The sequence below is a fragment of the Corvus cornix genome, chromosome 11 (genome assembly GCF_000738735.6).
Source record: "Corvus cornix cornix isolate S_Up_H32 chromosome 11, ASM73873v5, whole genome shotgun sequence".
Lineage (NCBI taxonomy): Eukaryota > Metazoa > Chordata > Aves > Passeriformes > Corvidae > Corvus > Corvus cornix.
The window spans coordinates 1,687,760-1,714,992 of record NC_046341.1 but is presented as its reverse complement, the minus strand read 5'-3'; the positions used below and the strand labels follow the sequence as shown (position 1 = coordinate 1,714,992).

At 55.7% G+C, this 27,233-nt stretch overlaps 1 protein-coding gene across 1 annotated transcript in view; it reads left to right on the top strand.

Annotated features, from left to right (window-relative positions):
• Positions 1-4,308: 4,308 nt before the first annotated feature.
• ZNF469 (zinc finger protein 469) overlaps positions 4,309-27,233 on the top strand; it is a 58,273-nt gene continuing 35,348 nt past the window's right edge. Inside the window, 2 exon segments of the mRNA XM_039558332.1 lie at positions 4,309-4,860; positions 21,237-21,347. The gene's annotated coding sequence lies outside the window, so the exon portion shown is untranslated.

Genomic DNA, 27,233 nt, shown 5'->3' with positions numbered 1-27,233 from the left:
TCTTTCCTGTGGTTTTCCAGCGCTGCCGGGAGGCTGTGGCCGCCCAAGAGGAGCGGCCAGTATCAAACATCTGGGTCTGATATCTCTGTTTACCACAGGCTCGTTGGGAGCCACATTCGTGGCACGTGAAGTCATCTGGCATCCTCTGGAGATGCTTCCCTGCAGCCCAAAGTGGCTCCCTCGGATCCACAGCGCTCCCGCCCCTCATCCCACTCAGTCTTTGCATCCCTCTGGCTGCGAGGAGACGGAGGGGAAAAAAAGCTGTGTTGATTTGAGCATTGTGTGAAAGTATTTTCCCATCGTTTTCCATGAAAAGCATGATTTAATTAACATTTTTAGATGTTTATTATTGAAGAAAGCCTGTGCTGCTGCCGCCGCCTGGGTCGGGGTTTTTTTTCTTTTCCCTCGGTTTTCCCCAACTTGTGTTTGTTATGAAAGAGTTGAGTCACATTCCGTGGGATAGCTGGGACGGGGAGGGATGGATGGAGGGATGGATGGATGGAGGGATGGATGGACGGACGGACGGATGGATGGAGGGATGGATGGAGGGATGGATGGATGGATGGATGGATGGATGGATGGATGGAGGGATGGATGGAGGGATGGATGGAGGGAGGGATGGATGGATGGAGGGATGGATGGATGGAGGAATGGATGGAGGGATGGATGGATGGAGGGAGGGATGGATGGATGGAGGGATGGATGGAGGGAGGGATGGATGGATGGAGGGATGGATGGAGGGATGGATGGATGGATGGATGGATGGATGGATGGATGGATGGATGGAGGGATGGATGGAGGGATGGATGGAGGGATGGATGGATGGAGGGATGGATGGAGGGATGGATGGATGGATGGATGGATGGATGGATGGAGGGATGGATGGAGGGAGGGATGGATGGATGGAGGGATGGATGGATGGAGGGATGGATGGAGGGATGGATGGATGGAGGGATGGATGGATGGAGGGAGGGATGGATGGATGGGTGGAGGGATGGGTGGAGGGATGGAGGGATGGGTGGATGGATGGATGGGTGGATGGATGGATGGATGGATGGAGGGATGGATGGATGGAGGGATGGATGGATGGAGGGATGGAGGGATGGAGGGAGGGATGGATGGATGGATGGATGGATGGATGGATGGAGGGAGGGATGGATGGATGGAGGGATGGATGGATGGAGGGATGGATGGATGGATGGAGAACACCCACCCATCCCAACCTGCCCCACTCAGGAATTCATGGGGTGTCAGCTTGGTGTGGGTGGTGTCCACGCATGGAATAAGCCAGGAATAGCTTCAGATGGCCTTTAAATTCCCAGACTGGCATTTTTTTGGTGGCTACACTACAGGTGTGAGGGGGATCCATGCATAGAACTTCTTCCCATGGTTCTCATGGAATCTGAGAATAGTCTGGACAGGAAGAGACCTTTCTGATCCGACACTGCTGGTTTAAGCAGCATTTCTTGGGATTTATGGCTTTAAAATCACCGATTCTTCACTTGAGGAGGAGGAACTGTTGGGATACGCACTTCCATAGGGAGATCACCCAAACCCAGGAGAGGAATCAGGGTCATGGTGAGGATCTGATGTCCTGATCTGGGCAAGGGGGATGTTTAAGGGATTTGGGGCTGTAAGGGACAGTTCCAGCCTGGTTCCTGATGGGATGTCCCCACCTGCAGCAAATCCAGGGGACAAACCCCCTCCATCCATCCATCCCAGCAGGATGAACGGGGGTGTCAGCACTGGCTTGGCAGTGGAGGTGGATCTCAGGATGCCGGGAGATCTGTCCTAGCTCCTTTCCAATTTTACAAAAGGAACGAAAACATAAACTTTGGTCAGAGGAGGCGTTCCCAGTTAAAAATCCCACCTCACCCACTTTCCTGGGAAAGCCCCCACGGATTTGGTGGAGTGGGAGAAGCGGGTCTGTTCCTAATCTCCTCTAAGCATGACCTGACCTGATTTTGAGGGTCCAGCAAACCCCGTCCAGGTTCCTGACTCGGTTCTCCTGGAGACCCCGTGGTCTCTGAGGAGGTCGGTGACAGATCTGTGCCAGTGTGCGGCCTAAAAGGCACAAACTTGGATGCTGGCTCTTGAAATGAAGACACATCTTCAGGTGACAGGTTTCAGGTCTGGATTGGGGCTGTTTAGGGCCAAAGAAGTCCAAAATTGAGGTCCAAAGTCCATTTTTGTCTCCAGGGCTCTGCGCAAGGAGGGGGTGGTGGTGGTTGCAGGGTTGTCCTCATGTACCAGTCCCAGGGATGGGTTTTTGCTGCTTTGTGGCTTTGCTTTTTAAAAAAAAAAGGAGAAAAGAGAGAGGAAGAAAATCCATTTTTAGCCCTTTAAGCACGTCCTTAACACCAGCTCCGGAGGCTCCCCTGCACCAGGGCTTTGCTCATCAGGAAAGTAAACATGGGCTTTAGGGCTCTGAAACAGCTTAAATCCCAAAAAACTCGCCCTGGAGGACAGGGATCAACAGTGCTCAAATGTTACCGTTTGTGCAGGGGGTGCTGGACGTGGCCACGAGCGCCAGAGGTTCCTCCCCAGCCCAGGAAAGGGCCTGGGAGTTTGGCCAGGAGCACCTGGAGCAGAGAACAGATTTGTTGGGCATCTTCTGCCCTTATGAACAGCCCCCCATCTTCTGGGGGGCCCCATCTCAGCGGTGACTGCAGGGTGGGCGCTGGTGGCTCCTTGGTCGCACCAACCCATCAGCAAGATGGGTTTGGAAATCTCCCTCTCCCAATTCCCTGATCCTCCGCAGCCGGCGCCAATTCCAGGGGGTCCCAAAATGGATTGCAATCAGCTCTGGCTGGGTGGGAGCCAATCCTGAGGAGGCCCTGGACTCCTTGTGGGATTTTGTGCTGGTTAATGGTTGGGCTGGATGATCTTGGAGGTCTTTCCCAGCTGGAATGATGCTGGGATTGTCGGGGTTAGTCCATCAAACCTGCGCCGGGAGTTTGCGCCGCTCTGCTCTGGGAGACGCCGTAGGAAGCAGGCAAGGTGTGTACACATATTTATATCCCAAAAAAATCCCAGCCCTCGGAGGCTGGAGTTGCAGAGGGGCCCTCTCCTCGCGTCTCTCTAAAGATAGCCCTGAGTGCAGCTGAGCCGTGAATCAGGAGGAAAAAATGTGGGGCAGCTCCTGAACGGAGCAGGGAGCGCTCCGAGACTCAGCTGCTCCCGAACCCTCTGTGCCGGGGAGGAATCGGAGCTCCAGCCCGGGAGACCCCGGAGCTGCTCCCGATCCCGCTCCGGAGGCTTCGGGAAAGGCTCCCAAGCCCCCCAGGACTGATGGATTGTGGGGCCGGGGTCTCAGCGGGGTTAACTGGGGCAGAGTGCTGGGGGCTGTTGCCAGGGGATGGAGCTGGTGCTGGGAGCAGGGATCCCAGTGGCTAAACCCGGAATTCCCAATCCGTGGATGTGCACATGCATGTGCTTGGTGTGACATCGGCGTGTGCTGGGACAGGGGTGACCACAGGCACGTGGCCGTGGACAAACTGAGGGTCACTCGTGTCTATGGACACATGGATGGACACTGGTGGACACTGAGGGACACTGATGGTCACTCGTGTACGTGGACACATGGACGGACACACTGATGGACACACGTGTCCTGTACACACTGATGGACACTGATGGACACATGTGTCCATGGACACACTGATGGACACACACGTCTGTGTGTCCCTGTGGTCATTGTGAGCAAGTTCCTCTTTTAATTCTTTTTTTTTCCTATCCCACTGTTGCAAAATGCCCTCCCGCTTTTCCTTGTCAGAGAAAAACCTGACCTGGACTCGGAACCAGGCAGGATCCCGAAGGACAGGCAGGGGGCTGGAGCTGGGAGCCCTGGGAAGTGTCCCTGTCCCTGTCCCACGCTCCAGGTGTGCTCGCAGAGGAGTTGTTTTATTTTTCCATGCTTCGCTTTCCCCTTTTCTATCCCAGAAGTGGGTTTCCCTCTTAAAGGCAGCTCCGCTCCCGAAATACCTGAGGGAGAGGAGGAAGGCAGCGGTGGCATCACCTGGGAGCCGGCTGGGTCACAGAACCATGGAATGGGTTGGGTTGGAAGGGTCTTCAAGCTCATCCCATTCCCTGAGCCACGGGCAGGGACATGTCCCACCATCTCAGGTTGCTGCAAGCGCCATCCCGCCTGGAATCACATCCCCCCACCTGGAAGGGACATTTGGTGCCGTGCCGCAGGTTAATCGGTGCCCGAACAGCTTCACCCTCCCCCCAAACACAACAATTCCGGGGTGGGAATCCCATCCCTGCTTTCCCTTTCCCTCCACCGCCGCTGGAAGATCCCGGCAGAGCTCGGAGGTTTCGCCCTGGTCAAGGAGATAAAACTGGGACGTGCTCGGAGCCATGACCTGCAAATCCTGGGATCAGGAATTGCCGTGGGACGGCGGCTGAGCCGGTGCCTCGCGCTCCTGCCGCCGCTGTCCCGCGGATTCCCATCTTCCCGAAGCCCCGGCGCCAGGAAATAGTTAAACCACTCCAGGATTTTGATTAGCAGAGCCTTAAAGTCAGTGAAAAAGACAGTCGGGGAGAACTCTCAGGAGCATGCTAATGAAGTGAAGTCATCCGCGCGCACCAGAGGAGTATCCATGCCTGCTCCACGCCGGAGGATTCCCGGAGCCCGGCGCAGGTGGAGCGGGGCTGGCGGGGACCCGCGGCTCGCCCGTCCCGACGCCTTCGCTCCCCTCCCTTTGGATATTGCCACGCTTTCCCTGGGATTTTTTTCTTCGCCTCACTGGAGCTTAATGATATTTCCAGCTCGGCGGGAGCTGCGGGAAGACTGGAGATAGCGCAGAGAGAGGCTTGGAAAGGCAGCAAAGGGCAGCTCCCGGCTCTGCGGGAAAGGTGAGGGCATTCTCTTGGAAAATCCCTTCTCCTCTCGGAAAATCCCTTGGGTCTCTCTCTGTCGCCGGCGCTCGGGCTGTGGCACTGCTGGGGGTGGGGAAAGGGGGCTGCTTCTGCAAGCAAACGCTGCTGGCTCTGCAGCTGGAAAGTTTGGGAAGCGGGGTCTGGGGGATGGAGATGTCCCGGAGAGTCCGGCGGTGTCCAGGTACGGAGCTGCTCGGAGCAGGAGCAGCTGCCTTAGTCCCGCTTGCAAAAACCCGTGGGTGGTTTTTAGAGCATTAAAAAACATCCTTCTCCTCTTGTGGGACTTTGCAAAGAAACTGTGCAAAGGTTGGAGCCTTTCTCTGGGGATCGGCGCCTCATGGGTCCTACCTTTGCTGTAAAAAAACCGGGTTTTTGGGATAACTGAGAAACTTAGGACAAAGTTTTAGTTAAGCCTGAGGGCTAAACCCGGCAACTCCAGCGTGGCCAAATCTACGCTGGAGCTGATGAGTCGTCAGGGCTGTTTAATTTATAAGAAGTTCCCCCACGAAAACATTGCATTTTTGTTTATGGAAAATGCAAGAAAAATATGCAGGCGAGGTTTCGCTCCTAAACAGCCGAGGTTAACCCGTTCAGGATGATGATTCCAGGGTTATTCCTGGGATAAGCCGAGCACAGATCACTCTCCAGCGGTTAGAAACGAGCTGGTGACTCAGCGGCTGCCTCGGGGTTAGCGCTGTGCAGATCCTCGGTCTGGTTGTTCCCAAATTTTGTGTTTTCTGCCTCATGGAATTTTAGTTTTCCTTTCGGAGAAGTGTCCAAGCTTGTGGCACTGTGAGGATTTTGAGGCAGGCAGAAACTCAGCTCCCGAGTTCGGGGGATCTCCTGGAATACCCCTCTCCTTGCTGCAAAAATGCATCCGTAAAAACTGAAATCTCCTGATTTTATCCATATGGGGTTAACGGGATATCAGCATTTACTGGATTCGTGGGCCTAGGGACTCACAGCAGGGCTGGTGGCACGATGACATTTTTAATCCTGTGTGGAAGCATCCTTTCCTCATATCCCAAAAAGTGAGAGTTACCCTAAAGGCAGAGCCCTGCAAACCCCATCCCTGGAAAACAGCTCAGTGCCCTCCTGCCATGCCCGTGGAATCACCTTCCTGGGAAGTTTGTCCCTTTTCAGGATCCCTGTGCTCCCAGGAAAGGCACCTTGTCCACGTGCATTGCACACCAGGGGGACATCTCAGCAACCCACTGGTGGCAAGGCCAGGTGACCGGGTTTTGGGAAGAGATTCCTCCCTGGAAGGGTGGGGAGGCCCTGGCAGAGATTTTCCAGAGCAGCTGTGGCTGCCCCTGGATCCCTGGAAGTGTCCCAGGCCAGGTTGGATGGGGCTTGGAGCAACCTGGGATAGCGGAAGGTGTCCAAGGTGGGACTGGATAATCTCCAGCGTCCCTTCCAATCCCACGCTGCGATCCTGGAATTCCCTGACCCTTGGTGATGTGTCCCATCTCTGTGCTGCTTTCCCAGCCGCGCTTCCCTCTCCCAGCTCTCAGGGTGATTCCCCAAATCTGAGATTCCCCTGGTGTGTCCTGCCTGATCCAGGCCTGCGTCTCTACCGAGCTGCCCAAGGAATGAGCTCAAATTCCCAATTCCTCCTTTTGTGATGTGGGGAGGATTTGATCGCACTCATCAGCGGGTCCAGATGTGTCCTGCTGTGGGTGGCAAAGCCTGACCTTGGGGTTGGCTCTGGCTGCCTTCAGAGGGAGATGGGAGCACGTTTCAGAACCCAGAATGCTGGAATGCCCCTCTTCCCAAGCAGCACATGGATTTTGTCCATCTCCAAGCCCTGTTTCAGCTGGAACTGCTCCATAACCTTCTGGATATGTGCATCCCATGCAAACCTCCCGGTCACTCCTTGTGCTGTTGGGATTTTTCCTGCAGATTTCGGGGGCTTTGCAGCACTCCGAGACCCAAAAATCATCCAGGGGAAGCTTCCCATGGATCCCATGGGCTCCAAACCCTCTTGGAATGTGCCCCATCCCTTTTGGCTGGCGGAGCTTGGAGCAGAAAGGTGTTAAAAGAGCCCGTGGCCACTACTAAGCAACAGTTACCAACAACCTCAGGCAAATAAAATGTAGGAGATTATGGAAACAGGGAACAGCGGCCGCTTCCCAGCGTCTCCACTGGGTGAGTCAGGAGCGTGGGGCTGCTGCTCCCTGCTCCTTCCTCGATGACAGCATCCACACATCCAGCCCTTGGAGACGGCCGATCCTGGGATATTTACAATGCTTCCACACAACGAGCGTTTCTCTGGCTGCCGGGAGAGCAGGAGCGAGGAGCCGGCATTTGCACGTTCCCGTCCTTCAGGGCTGGGTTTTTAGGGCTGATGCGGGATGTTCCCGGTGCCCTGCGCTCTTTTCCTGGGAATTTTGGGTGTCTTGAAGGTCACTGAGCCTTGACTCGGCACCAGGTGAGAGAGAAATCCGAGTGTGGAAGGAAGGGCGTTATCCCAGTGGTGGTTGATGCAGATCCTCAAGAAATGGATCGCTCTGGGATAATTTTGGGGAGGCCCTGGCACAGGTTTTACAGGAGAGCTGTGGCTGCCCCATCCCTGGAAGTGTCCCAGGCCAGATTGGAGCAGCCTGGGATAGTGGAAGGTGTCCCTGCCCATGGCAGGGCTGGGATGGGATGAGCTTTAAGGTCCCTTCCCACCCAAACCATTGCAGGATTCTATTCCACAGAATTCCCCCCCACAGGGCTGAGTATTCCCAGGGAAATGCCTGGGCTCCATCCAAAGCTGGCAAACCAGGAATCACTCCTGGAGGTGCCCATCCTGCTGCTGATTCCCATTCCAGGGAATACCAAGTGAACACAAAACTGACATTTACTCAAAACCTTGGGAAAATCAGTGATTTTATCCAGTGTGCTGTTCCCAAGGCAGCTTTCCCAGGATGCTGCCGCTAGAAGGGCTGGAAGCACTGGAAAGGCATTTTCCATGTGCAGGGGGATTTATTCCAGCCCTGAGCTGCCATTCCCTAGCTCTGCATAACTAACTGTCCATGGACAGATGTCCGTCTGTCCGAGCCCGTCAGCAGAGGCATTCCCTGGATCTCCTGGAATGTTCTGCTCCCAGAATCTCTCAGGATTTGGGGACAGCCAGCCTTGCTGCAAGGAAAAGTGTCCATGCCAGGGCTGCTTCACCATCCCATGGGCTGTGCTGCAGGGTCTGGCTTCCCAGTGATGCCGGCTGTGGGAAAAGGGTGGGATTCGGGTTGCTGGAGGGGACCTGGCTCCCGCAGTGGTGTGGTTGTGACCTTCCATGACTCCCATGCCCTCTCCAAGATGGATAATTCAGGCTGGGCGCAGCGTGGGTGAGCCAGGAGAACCCAGCTCCTGCAGGAGGGGCACGGAAAAGCTGCGGAAAGTCAGGGAATCGCTGGGAGCAGGGAAGTGCGGCTGCTTTTCCCAACACCCCTTTAAACACATCCCGCCACAGAGCCCATTCCACCTTGCCCTGGGAATTGCTTTCGCCGCCTTCATTCCCATCATTTCTCATCCCGCCACTCTTCCCCGTTCCTGTGGATGCTCCCTCACCTTCCCAGCCTCTGGCACCCCAGGAGCTGCTGAGGATCCCCTGGGATTTGTGGCTGCCACCTCCACAGCGCATCCAGCTTTTCCTGGGCAGGCGGCGCTTGTGAAAAGGATGGAGACCTTTATCCGGGTGCCTCTGGAGCTGTTGTCCCTTTGCCTGGCACCCTCTGGCATCGCCCAGGAGCCCGTCTGGCTGCGGTGGCAGTGACGAGGACTTGGCGGAGAGGTGGCACCACTGCGGGACGTGGCACTGCCCGATGTCCTGGGGCGTGGCCAAGGCTTGGAGGAGCCTCTCCCGGAGCTTCCAGCTCTCCCTCGGGAGGATGGGGAGCAGGAGGCAGATTCCAACAGGGACTTGGTTCAGAGAACGACCCCGGCGCCTTCAGATTTGCTCCTCTGGGAAGTCAGGGTGTGGGGATGCGAAGCCCTCAGAAGCTTCTGGATTTGTGGGAATTTGGGGCGGCATCGCTCCGGGTGCTCCGCGGGGAACGCGGGGGCGCTGTCCCCTCTGTGCTGCATCCCTTGGGATCACGCGTGAAGCAATCCCTGGGAGCATCCAGCACATCCCAGGTTCTTCCTTCCCTCCGAGATGAGGAATTGCTCCGACGCCCCAGGCACGCGGGAGATTCCCCCATTCCCGCTGCTCCAGAGGCTCTGTGCACACAGATCCCGCAGAATTCCAGCCTGGGAAGTGCAGGTCCATGCCGTGGGTGGGATCATCTTCCAGGATGGATCTCTGCTTCCCTGCGGGCATTTTTCCCTCTGCTTGACACCCTCGTGTGTCCCGTCCTTGCATCCTGAACACAATTCCCGTGTCTGCATCCATGGGATGATGCACCTTTCCCAGAGCACCCTGACCCTCCTCCTCGCTCCCAGGCTCAAGGGGAAAATGCACTTCCAAGGAATGGGGTTCTGTCCCATGCCTTGATCCAAAGGGAATGGAAGGAGAGGCTTTGGCTCGAGTTTGTCCTAATTGAAGTGCAGGATAAAGCTTGGGATCACCGCGGCACCGCTCTTCTTGGCTCCCAAAGGATTCCTGGGGGGAACGTGGGCCAGGGAGGCTCCCGGGAGGCTCCCGAGCGGGTTTCGGCCAGCAGCCGGCGTTTTGGGGCGGGAAGCTGAAATCCTGGAGTACAACATCGCCACCTGTTTGCCACGCGCGGACATACAGCGGGAAAAATCCCGGCTGGATGGATCCCACCGGGATGCACAGCGTTCGGGATGGATCCCACCGGGGGTGAACTCCACCGGGCAGCCCCCACCGGGAAGATCCCATCAGGATACAGCCCACTGGGATGCATCCCTTTGGATAGTCCCAAATCGGGATGAGTCTTACCAGGATGCAACCATCGGGGTACATTCCACTGGGATGCAGCCCTGTCTGGATGCACCCTATGAACAACCTTCCACCAGGCTGCATCCCAGCAGGATGTATCCCAGCAGGATGTATCCCACCAGGATGCAGCCCCATTGGGATGTATCCCATCAGGATTTATCCCACCAGGATGCAGCCCCATTGGGATGTATCCCATCAGGATGTATCCCAGGAGGATGCAGCCCCATTGGGATGTGCCCCATTGGGATGTATCCCACCAGGATGCAGCCCCATTGGGATATATCCCACCAGGATGTATCCCAGGAGGATGCAGCCCCATTGGGATGTATCCCATCAGGATGTATCCCAGGAGGATGCAGCCCCATTGGGATGTGCCCCATTGGGATATATCCCACCAGGATGTATCCCAGGAGGATGCAGCCCCATTGGGATATATCCCATCAGGATGTATCCCAGGAGGATGCAGCCCCATTGGGATGTATCCCATCAGGATGTATCCCAGGAGGATGCAGCCCCATTGGGATGCAGCCCATTGGAAAGTCCCAAATCAGGATGAATCCCACCAGGATGCTACCCCATTGGGGTATATCTACCAGGATGCATCCCATGGGACAGCTCTACATCAGGAGGGCATCAGGATGAAAACCCAAAGTTCAGGATCCTCCTGGTGTCACGTGGAGTCACTGAAAGCCCACAGAGCCCCCAGATAAAATCCCAGAATTATTTGAGTTGGAAGGAACCTCAAAACCCAGCCCATCCCACCCCTGCCATGGGGACACCTTCCACTATCCCAGGCTGCTCCAACCTGCCTTTGGACACTTCCAGGGATCCAGGGGCAGCCACAGCTTCTCTGGGCACCCTGTGCCAGGGCCTGCCCACCTTCCCAAGGAAGGGATTCCTTTCCAAAATCCCATCTGGCACTGGGAAGCCATTCCCTGTATCCTATTGCAACAGGCCCCGCTAAAAAGTTGGGATATTTTGGATACATGGCAATAAATCAAGGATTCCTCCCGTGCTGGGTTTATCCTCCTTCCCCTCAGAGCTCAAAGCTGTTCCGTGCCCATGTGGCACGTGCGGGATATTCCCACCCTTGGGATAAACACGCCATGCTCCCCCCCTGTTCCCATGGATAACGTGCTCATGGATGAAGTGTGCGGCTTTTGTCATGACTCCACGAGACCTCTGTGTGTTTAAGTGCGTCGGGATTTGAAGTATTTGGATTCCGCAGATGAATCCGGACGTTTAATGGGCAGCCCTCGAACGGAAAGCGCTGGCTGCTCCTGCAGGAGGGGAGGTGTGTGCCCACTCCCACAGAGCTCCTCCCCTCTGGAAAACGGGAATGAGCCAGTGGAGATCGTTCCATTAACGGGGATTTATGGCACAAATCCACTACTGTGTGGTTGGGACCAACAGCCCTAAGTGGGATTTTAGTGCTGGAAAAGTGGCCCTGAGGCCGGGGCTGCTTCCCAGCTGCTCACAGAGGGCTGAATTCCCTCTGCATGGAATAACTGGAGCCAAGAACCACCAGGATTTGGTGTAGGAAGCAGAAATATGGTCAGGGCCATGGACTGGGCTCCTTCACCTGTGCTGCATTTCCGCCCGGGAAGTTTTAGGTGGGGAACTCGCTCCTGGTTTTCCCTTTGCTGTTTTTGCTCCCCAGATGTGTCGGTGTTTATCCAAACACAAATAACTCAGCTGCTCCTGGATCCAGCAGCTCGGGGATGGAGGTCCTGCTCCTCCGGGAACTGGGGATGTGCTGGATTCTCCTGGTGCTCCTCAGGAACATCTCGGAAGGGTCTGGGATTTGGGGCTGGGCTCTGGGGCTGGCTAGCCCAGGCTGGTGGCACTGTGGGGTTGTGCAAGGCCATGGCCATGGAGAGACTTTCTGGGGGAGTGGAGCCCAAAAGTGGCTCCGTCTCCAGCTCCAGATTCCCAAGTGGTTTTTGGGTGGCTGAAACGACCTCATCTTCATCCATTTCGATGGATCTGCAGATTTGTTCTCTTTTGGTTTGGAACTCCGGGAATGTTGGCCAAAGCCACGTTCCAAATGGTTTTCCCTACATTTCTGCTGGCATTGGGTCTGTGTGCCAGCAGAAACAGGGCATTTCTGGGCAAAGCAGCACCAAATCCCTTCCTCTTCCCACCACCGAGATGAGAGACCTTTCCTCTCACCCCTGACGGTGACTCCATTCTTTCCCCAGCCCCCATCCTGTATTAAAATCATGGAATCATGGAATGCTTTGCGTGGGAAGGGACCTTAAACCTCATCCAGTTCCAAACCTGGCACCTTCCACTATCCCAGGCTGCTCCAACCTGGCCTCGGGCACCTCCAGGGATGGGGACCCCAAACCTCCCTGGGCAGTTCCAAGGCCTGAGCTCCCTTTCCATGGGGAAATTCCTGCTGCTGTCCACCCTGAGCCTCCCCTGGCCCAGCCTGAGGCCGCATCCCTTTGTCCTGTCAGAGCTTTGTCACCTTCTGCCTCCCACGGGAGAGGGGTGGCCCTGGGACCGTGTGCTGGCACTGCAGGTGGCAGCTGGGGACAGGCGGTGCCGGGGCCGTGGTGGGGCTGGAGCTGGAGCTGGAGCTGGTGGGAGGTTGTTGGGAGCAGTTTGTGTGGAGTGTGGCGATGGAATTGTTCTCCCCACGCCGGTCGTTGTCATGCGAATCTAAGTCCTAAAAAAATACTGAATTTCCTCTGCCCTAAGTTGGAGGAAAGGCACTTCCCTGGAATTCTGCAGTGCTTGAGGAGAGTCCTTCCATCCCGAGCACTTCAGGCTGGGAATGAAGTCTGTGTAGAGCAAAGACCCAGACCAGGGCAGAAACCTCCTCTTCGTCCTCCTCTTTTTATGATTTTTTAACCCTCCAGCAGCTCCAAACCCTCTGAAAAGCTGCTTTTTATTCGCATGCTCCAGAAGAATTCCGGCTGAGCCACTGCAGCTCCAATAAAACTTTAAAGAGGGTCTGGACTTGGTGGTGGGAAGGAGCTGGGATGGAAATGGGAGTGAAGGAAAGCCTGCTTGGTGTTAGGAGAAATTTGGGAAAGCTCCTGGCTGTGGTGACTTTGGGGGATGCAGAAGGACTGGATGCAGTGTCCCAAGTCTCCAGAGCACCATGGATAGGCCATGATCCATCCAGAGTAGCTCTGGGATGATCCCTGCAGGACTGGAGCATGGCCAGGTCTGGGACAGGAGGAAGAGGAAGGTGCTGTTCCCTCCTCATTGCTCTTGTTCAACTACAAATGCCAAAAAAAAGAAAGGAAAAGGATTGAATTCCGGCCGGGTTCGGCAGGGCTTGAGGCAGGAATGGACTCGGGGCTGCTCTGGCCTCTGCAGGTGACACCGAGGAGGTTTGTTTGGAAATGGTGGAGCTGGAAAATCCATGGTTGATTGGGAATGGAAAAGGAAAATCAGTCCTGTTGCAGTGCCAAGCACAATCCATGGAATCAAGAACTCTGGGCAGGTGACCCCCGTGGCTGCCAGAGGGTGCCAGGCTCCAGGACACCCTGCCCTGGGGAAGGAGCTGCCTCACTCCTGGAAGATTCCCAGCTTTTCTGAGGACACCCTGAAACAGCGATCTCCCTCAGGAATCCCAGTGTACAGATGGAAATCCCGGAGCGGGGACAGCTCTGCCATGGAATCGATGCCAAACCCTTGGGAAAGGTGGCTCCTGCTCGTGCCCATGCCAGCAGTCACCCTGGAGTCACCTCTGGCACAGGATCCTGCACCCCAACAGCCGCTGGAGACACGGGAAGGGAGCCGGGAGCCGGGCCTGGCTGCGCCCCATCCCGCTGGATGCTCCAGAGCATCCCTCCAACCCCGCGGGCACAGGGAAGGGTTTAGCACCGCGCGGCCGCCCCCACGGTGCCTATTTTGGCCCAATCCCAATCTTCCTGCACCTGAACAGCCGGGAAATGGAGCCCCGGAGTTTCACACCTGCGAGGTGAAACCGCTGCCGGAGCCCCGGATTCGTGGCGGATTCCCGGAGGGAAGGGGACGGCAGCCTGGGAGCCGGGAACGGGGACGCAGCCGGGCGGCATCGGGGCACCAGCAGGATCCCGCATCCCTCCAAACCGAACAGGAGCCTCGGCAATGGGGCAGAGCGCTGGGACCAGCCCGGTGCCACCCCCCAGTGACTCCTCCAGTGCCACCAATTCCCTGGAGCCACGTTTCCCTCCTGCCCATTCCCAGCTCTCGCTCCGTTTCCCGCTCCCGCGCAGCGTCGGAGTTTCTTTGGCTCGGCAGGAGCAGAGGCCGGGGAGCTTTGGTTGTTTTGATTCCAGTTCTAAAAGAAGCCTGAAAGCAGCCGGGGCTCCGTGTCCCGATCCCAAATCCGCACGTCCCAGCCGGGCCGGCACAGCCAGCAGCAAAATCCGCACGTCGGCGGAGCGGCTCCAGCTGGGAGAGCCCGGGGCATCCAGCAGCCAGATCCCAGTCCCGGGACATCCAGCGGCCAGATCCCAGTCCCGGGACATCCAGCGGCCAGATCCCAATCCTCTGAGATCCAGGAGCAGACCCCAGTCCCGTGTTATCCAGCAGGCAGATCCCAGTCCTGTGAAACCCAGGAGCAGATCCCAATCCCATGTTATCCAGCAGCCAGATCCCAATCCTGGGGCATCCAGCACCCAGATCCCGATCCCGGGGTATCCAACAGCAGATCCAAGTCCCGTGCCAAGGCCAGGGGGGATTTGGGAGCAGCCCCAGTGCAGGGCAGATCTGACCCTGGGGTTCCCCTTTTGCCTTCACTGGCTCCAGGGGGATGTCACCCCCTGGGATGGGAAACTGTTCCTGGGATTGTCCTGGATCGGTGCCTTGGGTCACCGAGAGCTGCTCCCGATGTCTGGAAGGAGCAGCAGGAATGTGCCCCTGTTCAATCCCGTATCCCAGCCCAGGCAGGGTGATCCCAGCCAGCTCCGGGAGGGATTTGGTGGCCCTCGGTTAATGGAGGTGATGTGGATCCTTTCACCAATCCAGCCCTTTTTCCCATGCAGATGTGCCCGTTTCCAGGGGAATGGGAGGATGGGAGGCCCAGGGTCCACATCTGGCCCCTGGAAACATCTTGCACACAGGAGCTGCAGATGTTGAGCAGGGAGAAACATCTGGGCTGCTTGGAGAGAGGGAGCCAGAAATTCATGGAATGGGAGACAGTGCCCACCGGGGCCAGGGAGCTTCCATGGAGCAAAATCCCATCCCACAGCCCCTCTCCTCCCCGGAATAACCCCTGTGTGAGCCTCCTTTGCCATTCAACAGCCGCTGAAACCCCAGGATGGGCTCCCACAAAGATTCCTGAAGTACAAATCCACAAGGAGACTTTCCTGGATAACCACGGATACCGCAAACAGCAGCACGAACACAGGGCCATCTACCCAAATCCATTTATCCGGAGCTGGCCCCCAATCCCAGGGCATCCCTGGCACAGCATCCCTCCCGGGAGCCTCATGCCTCAGTTTCCCCTTCCACAGAGCAGGAATGCTGGGTCTGGCACATCCCTGGCCTCGTGCCTCAGTTTCCCCTTCCACAAAGTGGGAATGCTGGGCTCATTCCCAGCCAGGCTGGCACATTCCCGGCCGTGCTGCTCCATCCAGGACTGACCTACTTCCCTCCAGCAGAACTTTCTGCTCCACTTATTTGACCCAGCACCTTTTTGTTTGCCTAAAGCCGGGAATGCTTCCCCTCTGCCAAGCCGGGCACACGCAGGGAATGTTTGCTGGAGACACAAACCGCTGCTCTGTGCATCCCTGGAGGAACCCAGACCCCCTTTTCCCCGCTGCAAAATCCACCCTGGAAAGCTGCCACGTTTGGCTTTCCCCCTTTTCCCCCATCCCTCTGGTCGTGCCGGGGACAGGCAGGAGAAAGGTGACATTGTTCCGTCCTGGAAGCAGCAGCATCCCGGCTCCCGGGCTCTGTGGCTGCCTCAGTCATGGATGTTTGCATATGTTAAAAATATTTAGTCCGGTGCTAAAAAAAATATTATCCCCGAGCTTTGGGGCCAGCGGAGCATAATGGCACCTATGTGTCCGTGGGGCGGCGTTCCCGAGGCACACAGGGCTCCTCTTTGCCTCCGGAGCCATCCTGGGCTGAGCAGGGATGCTGGGAGCGATCCCGGTGCTGCTGCCTGTCGGGAATGCTGTTCTCCCCCCAGGAGAGGGGTTTGGGGCGAGGGAAGCTTTGTCGGGATGTGGGGCAGCGAGATGGGATTCCCTGCACGGGGCAGGAGGGATGAAGGGTCAAACAAAGGTGTTTGCTCTGGGAAAAAGTTAGAAAAACTGGGATAAGTGCTGTATTCCCAGCTGGTGGAACTGGGATGAGCAGGGAATGGCCCTGCTGCCCAAATCCATGGATGCAGGCCATGGAGGGGAGGGCTGAGACCTCCCCAGCTCGTTCCACCTCTTCCCAGCCTCATCCCAGGCTTTGCCTGTGGCCTGGAGGTACCCAGAACTTCTGGGAATGGGGAGAAGCTTCCAGCGGAGTTTCATAGGAGGAATTCCAAGGGAGCCGAGAGTGTGGGAGGGAAAACATTTCCCCGTAGTAATCTCCCCACAAGGAGTTTGGAGTTTGGAGTTTGTCCTGGCCACAGGAGGAAGACAACAGGGAGTGAGGCCACGGGATTTTTGTGCGGCAGCACTAAGGAATCGTTTCCTCGGCTTTTTTCCCTTCTATATTTATTTTTCAAGCGGGAAAAGGAGCTGGAGGAGGGCGTGGAGGTGAAATAATCCCGGCTGGAGAGCGTGAAGGGATCATTATACCCCGTCCTTCGGCTTTTCTGGCGCTTTTTTTCCCCCCTTTTCCGAGGGTTTCGGGAGCAGCCTGCGGACACTGCGGCCATTCATGGCTCGGCTGGGGGTGTGTGGGGCGCGTGGAGACGGGAATAATTCCTTCACAATGTGGAGCAGGGAAAAATAGGCCGGTTGTCTGAGGTGGATGGAGCTCAAGGTATGGAAGTGTGAGCCTCAATGCAGCCCTTTATGAGCAGAGCTTTTTCCCCGTGAATAAAACTCCACAGCTCCGAGGAAAATGTAAATGTTCGGGAGCCCTCGGAGACAGAATTTCAGGCAAAAATAAGGACAGCTTTCAGTGCTGGGAAAACGGGATCCTGCAGCCCCCCCACTGCTGATCCAGGCATTATTCCCCCCCTTCCTGCAGCTCCTCCGTGGTTCTCCCTGTCCCCGCTTAAAGGGAGTTGTGTCCCTGTGTCCCACGGAATGTTCCCCGCCCGCTGCGGAGCTCGGGAATTCCTCAGGCTCCGGTGCCACCGGCTCCCCTGGAGCAGCGTGAAAGGTTCCATTCATCCCTGCCCTGCTTCCCTCTGGAGTTGCCACACCCTGGAGCTCTGCTCCTCGGCTCCACTGCTCTCCTTTCCTTAGCAGCGTTCCCAGATGGAAGGGCTGGGAAGGGATGCTCCAAATCTCTTGGCACAGGGATAATCTGCCCTGCCTTGGTCTCTGATTTCCCACCTGGAGCCGCTTGGATTGGGGGTTTGAGGAGCCTGAAAGAGCAAGAAAATGGGGAAGATGAGTGGTGCTGCCTGCAAAATTCCCATCCGTGAGTGGATGGGCTTGGAGCAGCCCAGGATAGTGGAAGGTGTCCCTGCCTGTGGAATGGGATGAGCTTTAAGGTCCCTTCCAGCCCAAACCATCCTGGAAATCCACAAATCAACCCCTGGCTGGTCTCTGGGATTGGATCCTCAGCCCCTTCCTTGGAACCATCTTGCTCCAGCGGTGGGAACCTCCTGGTGGAGCTGAGAAACCAGGAAGCCAAATCCTGATCCGGGTCATGGCAGTGATCCCGCAAATTCCCTGTCCAGCAGCAGCAGGATGCTGGGAGCCTCTGGATAAAGGGGATCAAATCAGGTGGGAATGCTCCATATGAACCAGCACCTCAGTGCATTAATGGGGGACAATTAATATCTTATTATAATTAATTAAAAATAACACACCCAGCAGTACTCAGAAAACATTTTTAAGGGTAAGATAAAAATTCTTTGGAGCCCACCTGATTCCTAGAAAATTCTCATGTGAGTTAGATTAGCATGGGAGAGATTCCAGGTGCCGAAGAGCCAGGGCACAGTTCCTGGGCAAACAGGGAATTCTGAGGCCTCCAGAGGATGGCGTGGGGGTTCCTTAAATGCAGTTTTTAAGGAATATTTACTGGTGAGGCGATTCCTGCAGGAAAATGCACCTGGGTTGGATTTCTGATCCATGAGGAACGTCCTGGCCAAGGCAGGGCCGGGAAGGGGGGACCCAGCCCAGGGGTTTTGTTTTGCACAAGGAGAAGTTTCTCTGGGACAGTTCCATGAGGGATCAACACAAATCCATGGATCCAGCGTGAATTTTAAATTGCATCGCTTTGCCCTCGGAATGAGGCTTCCAAAAATATCGGGAAACTGGAGCCAAGACCTGGGGCAGCTCCAAAGTTCCTCTGGATTTCCCTCGGGAGCCTTCTTCCCTCCTCCATCCCTGCTCCTGGGTGGGAGTGCTCCGTTCCCAGGGATGTTTGCCACACAGATGCTGAAATCCAGCACAGGGTACCCTTTTCCCTGGAATATCTGTGATGGATGTATGGATTTGCTGCTCAGGGGGATCCACATGTGTTGAACTCAGAAAAGAAGCAGCTAAACCAGTGCAGCACTGGGAGGCTACTGGGAGAACTGGGATGCCACCAGCAGCATCCTGGAGTGTTCCCCCATGGAGAGCTCGGGGTTGTTGGGATGGGCTGGAGGCAAAGTGGGCAAAAAACCCAACAGTTTAATTCTGGCTTTCATCCAAAATCGTCCTTGGCTGGAATTGCGGAGGCCTTGGGAGGGCTTTGGATCCGAAAGAGTGGCTCTTATTTTACATATTTATTTTTAATATCTGTATTTTCTAGGTATGTTCCATGTATTATATACACCATATATATAAACCCCATATATTATATATATTAGAGTAAATTTTAATATATTTCCATGCGCACCATATATTAAATTCACCATTTTTTGGTATAATCACCGTATTTTTATGTATTCACCGTATTTTCATGTATTCACCCTATTTTTCTCTGTATCCACACATCATCCATTATCTAGCTCTCATGTTTTTAATATATTTATTTACTCACACCCCATATTTCCATAGGGGATTGGAGAGTAAACCCAGGGATGGGAGCTTTTCCATGTCCCAGCCGTATCCCAGAGATGCCAGGAAATGTTTGCTCCCTTGTGGAGCTGGAAAAACACCAAAAAATAGGGGGGGAAAAAAAGTTGTTAAACTCCCAATAATTCAATGTGAGCAATTCAAACCCAGGCAGGAGTTGGTGCATCCCGGTTATCGCCGTCAAAAATTGCCTTTTCCAAGGATTTCCAAGGATTTCTGCAGCCGCTGCTGTGAATAGGGATCTGCTCTTCCAGGGGCTTGGATGGACTCCAGGCCAGGGGTTTGATTGCAATTCCACTCCATTGCCGGGATTAAAGGAGGGCTCTCCACGCTCAGCGAGAGCCGGGAATGCTCAGGGGAGCTCCGGGAATACTCCAGGGAGCTCCGGGAAGGTGGCACCGGCTGCTGTGGGAGATGTGCTGACCCCGGAGTGAAAGATTCCATTACTTTGGAATGATTTCCTTGTTTTACCCTGACCCCCCCAGCAGAAATGGGGGGAGGAAACCTCCCAAATCCTCCTGCCCGGAGAGGGAGCGTTTCCCAGGCTTTTCCCAAGGCGGGATCTGCTCCCCAGATCAAGCACAGCTGCTTCCAGAGGTGGCTCTGGATTGACTCCGGAGCAAGCGGGAGCTGCTGGAGCGCGGGATGAGCTCCTTTGATATCGGAACCCGAACCTGGCAGCGCTCCCCGCTCTGGCAGCCCTTTGGAAGCGTTGCCAGCGGAGCCGCTTTTCCAGAGGGGCCTGGAAATGCAATCCATTATCTGATAGTTTGGAGCAGCTTTTTTAATTAAGGCTCTGGCCCGGGGCTGATTGAAGAGGTGGTGGTGGGGTGGGGGGGGGGTGTGTCCCGAGGGATTTGGCACATCCCGGCCCCTGGCACCCTGGGCAGCTGCAGGGCTCACTTCTCCTCCGGTGCCACATTCGGCATGAAGCCTTTTTCCCCACTTCTATCCACTTCCCCCCCCCACACCCCTTCTATCATTTTCCCCTCCTTTCTACCCCCTTTTTATCCCACGCCCTTTCTGTACCATTTTTCCCCCTTTCTACCCCATTTCTCCCCCGCCTTTCTCTCCCCTTTCTTTCATTTCTCTTTCCCTCTTTGCATCGCACTTCACCCCTTTCTATCCTCTTTATTTCCCTTTCCATTCTCTCCCCTTTCTATCCCCGTTTCCCCTTTCTATCCTCTTTTTCCTCTTTCTATCCTCTTTATCTCCTTTCCTTTCCTTTCCTTTCCTTTCCTTTCCTTTCCTTTCCTTTCCTTTCCTTTCCTTTCCTTTCCTTTCCTTTCCTTTCCTTTCCTTTCCTTTCCTTTCCTTTCCTTTCCTTTCCTTTCCTTTCCTTTCCTTTCCTTTCCTTTCCTTTCCTTTCCTTTCCTTTCCTTTCCTTTCCTTTCCTTTCCTTTCCTTTCCTTTCCTTTCCTTTCCTTTCCTTTCCTTTCCTTTCCTTTCCTTTCCTTTTCCTTTCCTTTTCCTTTCCTCTCTTTTCCTTTCCTCTCTTTCCCTTCCCTCTCTCTATCCTTTTTACTCCACTTCCATCACTTTCTTTTCCCCTTTCTATCCCTTTTTTCTGCTTTCAGTCCCATTTCCCTCCCCCTTTATATACTTTTTTCTTCCCCCTTTCTGTCTTTTTCCCCCTTTCTATCCTTATTTCCCTTTCTATCCCATTTTCCCCCTTTCTATGCTTCTTTTTCTGTTTTCTCCTCTATACCCCCTTCTCCCCCCTCTTTCTTCCCTCCCTGTCCTTTCCTTCTCCCTTTCTATCTTTCCCCTTATATCCCTTTTTTCCTTCTTTTCCTCCCTCCCTCCCTATCCCTTTTTTCACCCCTTCCCACCCTTTTTTCCCCTTTCCCTTTCTATCCTTTTTCTCCTTTCCCTTTTTCCTGCCTCCCTACCTCTTTTTCACCCCCTCTATCCTTTTCCCCTTTCCCTTTTCTCCCCTCTCTATCCTTTTTCCTTTCTCCTTTTCCCTCCCTATCCCTTTTTCTCCTTTCTCTCCTTTCTTCCTTTCCCTTTTTCCTCCCCATCCCTTTTTCCCCCTCTCTCCTTTTCCCTCTTTCCCTTTTCCCTCCCTCCCTTCCCTCTCCCCCAGCCCTACCCTTCCCCTTTTTCCCTTTTCCACCCGTTTTTTCTTTCCCTTTCCCTTTTCGCCCCCTTTTCCCCCTTTCCCCCCCCCCTCTCCGGTGCCGGCGGAGCGGAGCAATCCCGGTATCCCGCTCTCCTCTCCTTCTCCCGTATCCCAACTTCTGTGCGCTACTGGCTGGTGCCGCGCGAGGGGCGTGAGCAGCGCCGTGCCTGTGGTCAGTGATGAAGACTTTCTGCTCTTTTCATCCCCACAGCACGGAGCCACCGCTCAGGGCCAGCCGGCAGCTCCTAATTCCCGACTTTCCGCCTTTTCCAGCCCCTTTCCAGGAGAATGCAGCCTTCCCCTCCGGCCGGCTTATGACGAGGTGAGTAAATTCCCTTTTCCAGCGCCGCTTTGCTGCCTGCTGTCATAAAACCGGGATTTTTCCTCGGGGGAAGGCTGGGGGGGAAGGAGAATGAGCTGTTTGCCACACGTCGCTGCTGGGGGTTCACTCCAGCGCTTTCCCAGCGTTTGTTCCCCTCGGCATTCCCGGCTGGAGGCTCCTGCCTTTCCCTCTGCAGACACAACTTTCCCCCCCCCCCCCTTTCCCCCCCGCTCTGGCTCATTCAATGACTCAACGAGGTTTGTCAGAGTTAAAAAATGATGCTCTTTGCTCAAACTATTCGGGATATTTGCGTCATCCCAGAACTTTCAGAGGAAAATCGTTGCCATTCCCATTCCTCCCTCCCGGGGCTGAAGCTTCCCCCGGGCCCCCGCTGCTCCCGGGTTCCCCCCCGGCTGCGCTTTGCCGCTGTCACCGCCTGCGACGGTGCCACCTCTGCCGGGAAAGTGTCGCCTGTGCCCCGGCGGAGCCAGCCCTGGCAGAGAAGGAGTTAATCCAGCCCCCCCTTTCCCCCCTCCCTCGACTTCAGCTGCAGAAAATATGAAGTGAGGATGGATCCGCTCATCTGCTGAGCAGAGGAGTTGCTTTGATGTCGGTCCTGCTGTCGGTCCTTCCTTTCCTCCTTCCCCTCCTTCCCCCCCTTAACCCTTCTGCCGGTGCCTGCCTGGAATTGCGGCCCCCCCCGCCCCGGGAATTCCGTGTGCGTGGCAGGGGGCGCGGAGGGACGCGCGGGGGGCTGGAATTTCTCCTTTATTTGCGCCCCACCGCCACCCCATTCCCGGGATGCGCATCCCCCCGGGAGCGCTGCGGGGCTGGGGGGGACACCGGGGGCAGGGGAGGGGGTGGCGAGCGCCTTGTCGCCTGGGGTGGCCACAGAGGGCTGAGCGTGGACGTGTTGGGTGTTGTTGGGGTGGGATTTTTCCTTGGGCGGGCGATTTAAGGGGGTTTTACCCCATTCTTCTGCCGCTAGAGAAAAGCGCCGCTGCCGCTTTAAGGCAGAAGTGTCCCTTTAAGTGACTTTCCATTTGCTGCTTTGGAGAGCCGAGAATTCGGTTTCCCAGATTTCCTCTGAATTGTGTGCAGGAGGCAGAGGGAGTTAAAAATTACTCGGGAAAGCTTCGGCAACTGCAAGGCAGGGAGGGGGAAAAAAGGGGGGAAAATGAGACTTAGGGGGGAATGATGTGTAGGGCACAAACTGAGATTTGGCGGGGGGGGGAAGATTTAGGGAAGGGAAAAAAAAAAGGCGATTTAGGGAAGAAAATAAAGGAGATTTAGGGAAGAAAAAGCCATCTGCTACTGTTTCCCTTTGGCTTCCTGATATTGTTCCCAAATCCCTGCCTGGGGAGCAGAGAAATGGGATCATGGGGAATACAGGGAGCTGGGAGGATGCAGCAAGGGGTTAACAGCCCTCACCAGCTGGGGAACATCATAAATTGCAGCCGTTCCCCACCAAATTCATTCGCACTTTCTTTTCCTGATGTTTGCCCTGGGAAGAGTGGGGAAAAAAATTTTAAAAATTAAAAATAAAAAAAGAAAGAAGAGGAAAAAGATAGAGGAAGGAAATAAAAAAAGCCCCTAAATAAATAATCCTCCTGGAACGGGCTGGGAAGGCTCTGGTTCCTCAATTAGCTGGGAATTGCCTTCTCCCTACCAACGGAAGGCAGCAGCGTGTTTGAGCCTCTGGATTTGTGGAGCTTTCTCCAAGTGCCAAGTCTGGTTGTGCGGGACTTTGGAGGGGTAGGTGGAGGAATCCGAGCGGCTCGGCTCCCTTAACTCCTTCGGAGCCGAGGAGATTTGGGAATGCGGCTCTGGCAGCGCCGAACCGAGCGGTGGCTCCGTGGGGAGGGGGGGGTTTGGGCACCGGAGAGCTCGGGAGAGGCGATTCCTGCAGCTGGGATGTGACGGGCTGGGAATTCACCTGCGCTGATGGAGGAATGCCGGGCGGGATAACCGACCTTGGGATGAGCTGGGCTCATTTGTCACAGTCGTTAATTGGGCACAGAGGGATTTGGGAATGTGCAGAGGGTCAGGGGTGTCCATGATCCTCATGCCTGGAAGGAGGAGTTCTGGGATTTGGGAATGTGCAGAGGGTCAGGGGATATCCATGATCCTTGTGCATGGGAGGTGAAGTTCAGGGATTTGGGAATGTGCAGAGGGTCAGGGGTGTCCATGATCCTCGTGCCTGGAGGAGAAGCTGGGGATTGTGCTGTCACACCTGTGTGGTGCCATCCCAACCCCAGCATTGGGAAATGTGGAATAATCATGGCAGGGATTGCTTTGGGTGCCATGAATGCCGTCAGATTTGGGGATAAATGCAAAACTGGCTGTGCACCACAGCTTGGGAGAGGGAGACACACACAGGTACCTGGAAAATCTCCTGGGAATTTCAAATTCCCAACCCAGTCCCGTTCTCGGCAAGGAGGGTTTGGATGTGGGATTCTGGGTGTGAATACCTTGCATTTGAGTCAGGCTCGGTCTCTGCATCCTCCACTTGGGATCCAGTGAAAGCATCTCCCAGTTTGAATTCCCGCTCGGGCATGGGAAGGGACTTTCCTGTCTCTCCTGAGGAGGAGCAGATGGAAAGGGGAGCTGGATGAGTCCCGGAGGGAGTGGCCGAGGATGTTCCTTGTCACTCAACACCCACTCGTGTGGATGTGGCTTCCTGGGAATTCTGAGCCTGTTGTCCCAAACACAGCAGGGATTGGTGCCTGTGGAGAGGGAACGGCCTGGCCGTGCATCCTGGGAGACCCCACGGGGTTGTTTGGGGTTTCCCTCCAAATCCCAGCTGCTGGAATGCTGGAATTCCTACAGCAATCCCTGCTGAGGGCTGCGTGGGTCAGGTCAACGCTCACAGCCCAGCCAAGGGTGATGGTCCACAAGTCCTTGGGCAGAATTCCCTGTGACATCCCAGGAATCCGTGTCCCCCCCCTCCACATTCCAGAGGAGCTGGAAAAGCGACGTCCAAGCCCAGGTGTGGTGATCCAGAGCCAGGATTCTGGGAAGCTTGGCCCTCATGGACAGCAGGATGGCTGGGAGAGAGGGTTTGGATCATGTGAGGATTGCCTGGCATGGGTTTCCCGGGATAGCACCCACCAGCGATGGATCTCCCTTTGGAGCATCTCCTGAGGGTACCGGGATCGGTGCCTCAGACTTGGGAACAAAGAATCCATGGATGAAACCCCTGCGGAAAAGGCTGGAACCCAGAACTTGAAGTATCTCAGAAGAGGAGGGTTCATTCATACCCGAGAAAGCCATCCAGATTCATCCCAACTCCGGCTGCAAAGGGAATATCCAGCCCAGAGTTTAGGATGCAGTCAGTGATGAGCTCCTGCCTGGGGCTGTTCCCACACCATTCCCTGTGGGATGCTCTCGGACACAGCAGGACAGACAAAGCAGCCTGAGGTGTGAGCCTTCCTCACCTTCCCGTGGCACGGGGTCACTGGAATCATCCCTCCCCGCCACACCGCGGGATGTGGGATGGACTTTGCGAGGACGCTCATCCCCCTTTCTCCAGGATCCTGCTCCGCAGGGATGAAATCCAGCAGGGCCTGGCCCTGTCGCCTGTGTTTTCTTTTGGGTTGGAATCTGTTTTCTTTGGGTTTGGACGCTGGTTCCTGGTCAGCTGTCGCTGCGCCGGCGGGAAGCGGGATCGGGAATGCGGCACGGGAGCGCCCGGAGCTGGCAGGGCCGCGGGCGGGTGCTGGCTCTGCGTCCCGGCCTCCTGCAGCTGCCCCCGTGCCAACCCTTCCTGCATTCCCTCTGCATTCCAGGCTGGGATCGGCCTGGCACCGGTTCCTTCCCTTCTCCGGGTCTTTTCCAGCCCGGTGTCCCGTGTGTGGACAGGAAGGACCTGGGCGTGGATGTGTCCCCAGGCACAAAGCAACTCCTCCATGGAGATCTTCTCCAGAGGCTCCTGGAAAATGCAGCCTCCGGCGGCCGCCTTCAAAACCCAGCCTAGTTTTGGGTTGAATCTGCTGCTTTTTAATTAAGGGGGAGAGCTTGTGTCGTCCGTCCCCCCCCCCCCGGATGTGCGGAGCTGCCGGAACAAAGAGGATGGCAGGAATTATTGAAGGAATTATTGAAGGAATTATTGAAGAAATTAATTATTTCAATCCCCTTCCAGTCCAGCTGGGATGTTTAATGAGCATTGTCCCATCCCTGGGATCCAACCAGGCTGGAACAGCACCCAGGGCTGGCCTGGGGCTTCCTGCTCCAAAACACCTCCCTGGGAGGAACGTTCCTCCTGGAATTTCAGGGAATCATGGAATCACGGAATGGTTTGGGTGGGAAGAGACATCAAAGGCCATCTCATTCCACTGCTGCCATGGGAAGGGACACCTTCCGTCAGACCAGGCTGCTCCAAGCCCCGTCCAGCTGGGATAGGGTTTGTTTTCAGCTGGATCATTGCTGTCAGGATTCCCTGGATGAAGGGAAGAGGCTTGGAGCTGGAGACACTTGGGAGCCCTGGAAGGGATGGGGGACAGACATGGATGGACAGGGATGGACAGGGATGGACAGGGATGGACATGGATGAAGAGCTGAAGCAGCTTCCTGGCTCTCCCTTCCACACCTGGATCTGCACATCCAGGAAGGTCAAACTGCTCCTGGGAATGTCTCCTGCCAGCCTAGAGGTGTGTGGGGAATGCTGATGGATTCATTTGGCACCTCCTGGCAGTTCCAGGATCAGCCTGGATTGGGCATCACCTGGATTGGGTGGGTGCAGAAATTTGGCTGGAAACCTCAGGGAAGCCTGGGATTTTCTGAGGAAGAGGAGGAGCAGGGATGGACATGGAGAGGCTGCAGGAGGGGTTCAGGTATTTCCCACCTGTGGATGGTCCCTGGCACTGCCACCCCCAAGTCCTCTTCCTGCCCACCCAGGAGCACAATTCCCTGTGCCAGCACTGGGACAGACAGGATCCCTCTGCTCTCCCAGCACTTGTAAATGGCCAGAACCCAAATTTTCCCAACTTCCAGCATTCTGGAGATCTGGAGAAGGCCACCAGTGGCTCAGGCATGGAATGGGACAGGATCCAGCGCCGATGGATTGAGGGAAGGAAGGAGCCGGCCTGGTCTGGGGCCAAGCGCCCGCTCATGTTTGGATTCCATTCCCAAAGGATTCCGTTTCCAGAAAGGCCCTTTCCATGCACAACAACAATGCCCGGAGCCACACTCCAGAGCTGGCTTTGGGACACTGGAATTCCTTCCCAAAATAGCCCTCGGAGCCGTGCCAGGAGGGAAAATGGATTGCAGAGGGCATGGCCCCCACGTGGGCTCCCAGAGCCTCTCCCTGCCCGGCCCAGACCCTCCGGAGAGGAACCGGGTGGAGCCCAGAGCTGTTTTCCCCCTCTTGGCCTTTTCCTCAGGCCTGTGGCAGACTGGGGGCTGGCAGGGCTGGAAGCAGCACTGGAGAGTGTTTGGGAATGTGTGGAAGTGCCCACCTGAGCCTCAAGTGCCATTTGGGAGGCAGGGACGGATCAGCTGGGAAGTTCTAGCTGGAGTATCCACGGCAGGGAAGAGGCTGGATGGGAAACTGAGGCAGCACTGGTTCAGATCCAGGCGTTCTCCCATCCCTTTTCCATCTTTTCTGGGATCCTTTTGGCTTCCTGGCCCTTCGGCCCAACCTTGGCCAAGTGTCCTCAGGCTGGTGGCCGGGCCAGCTGCACTTTCGGGTATTTTTTCCTCTAAACCAGGGAATTTCGCTTCCCTGAATGTTTTCCTGAGCTTTGCTGGAGTTTATTCCTCCCTCACCCATCAGGGATGGACCAAATGCTAATTCCCAGAGCAGGATTTGCACTGAGATCCCAATTCCCGTGGCGATTATTTGGGATAAGCACAAATCCCTGCCATGCCCTGGCTTGGAGTATCCTC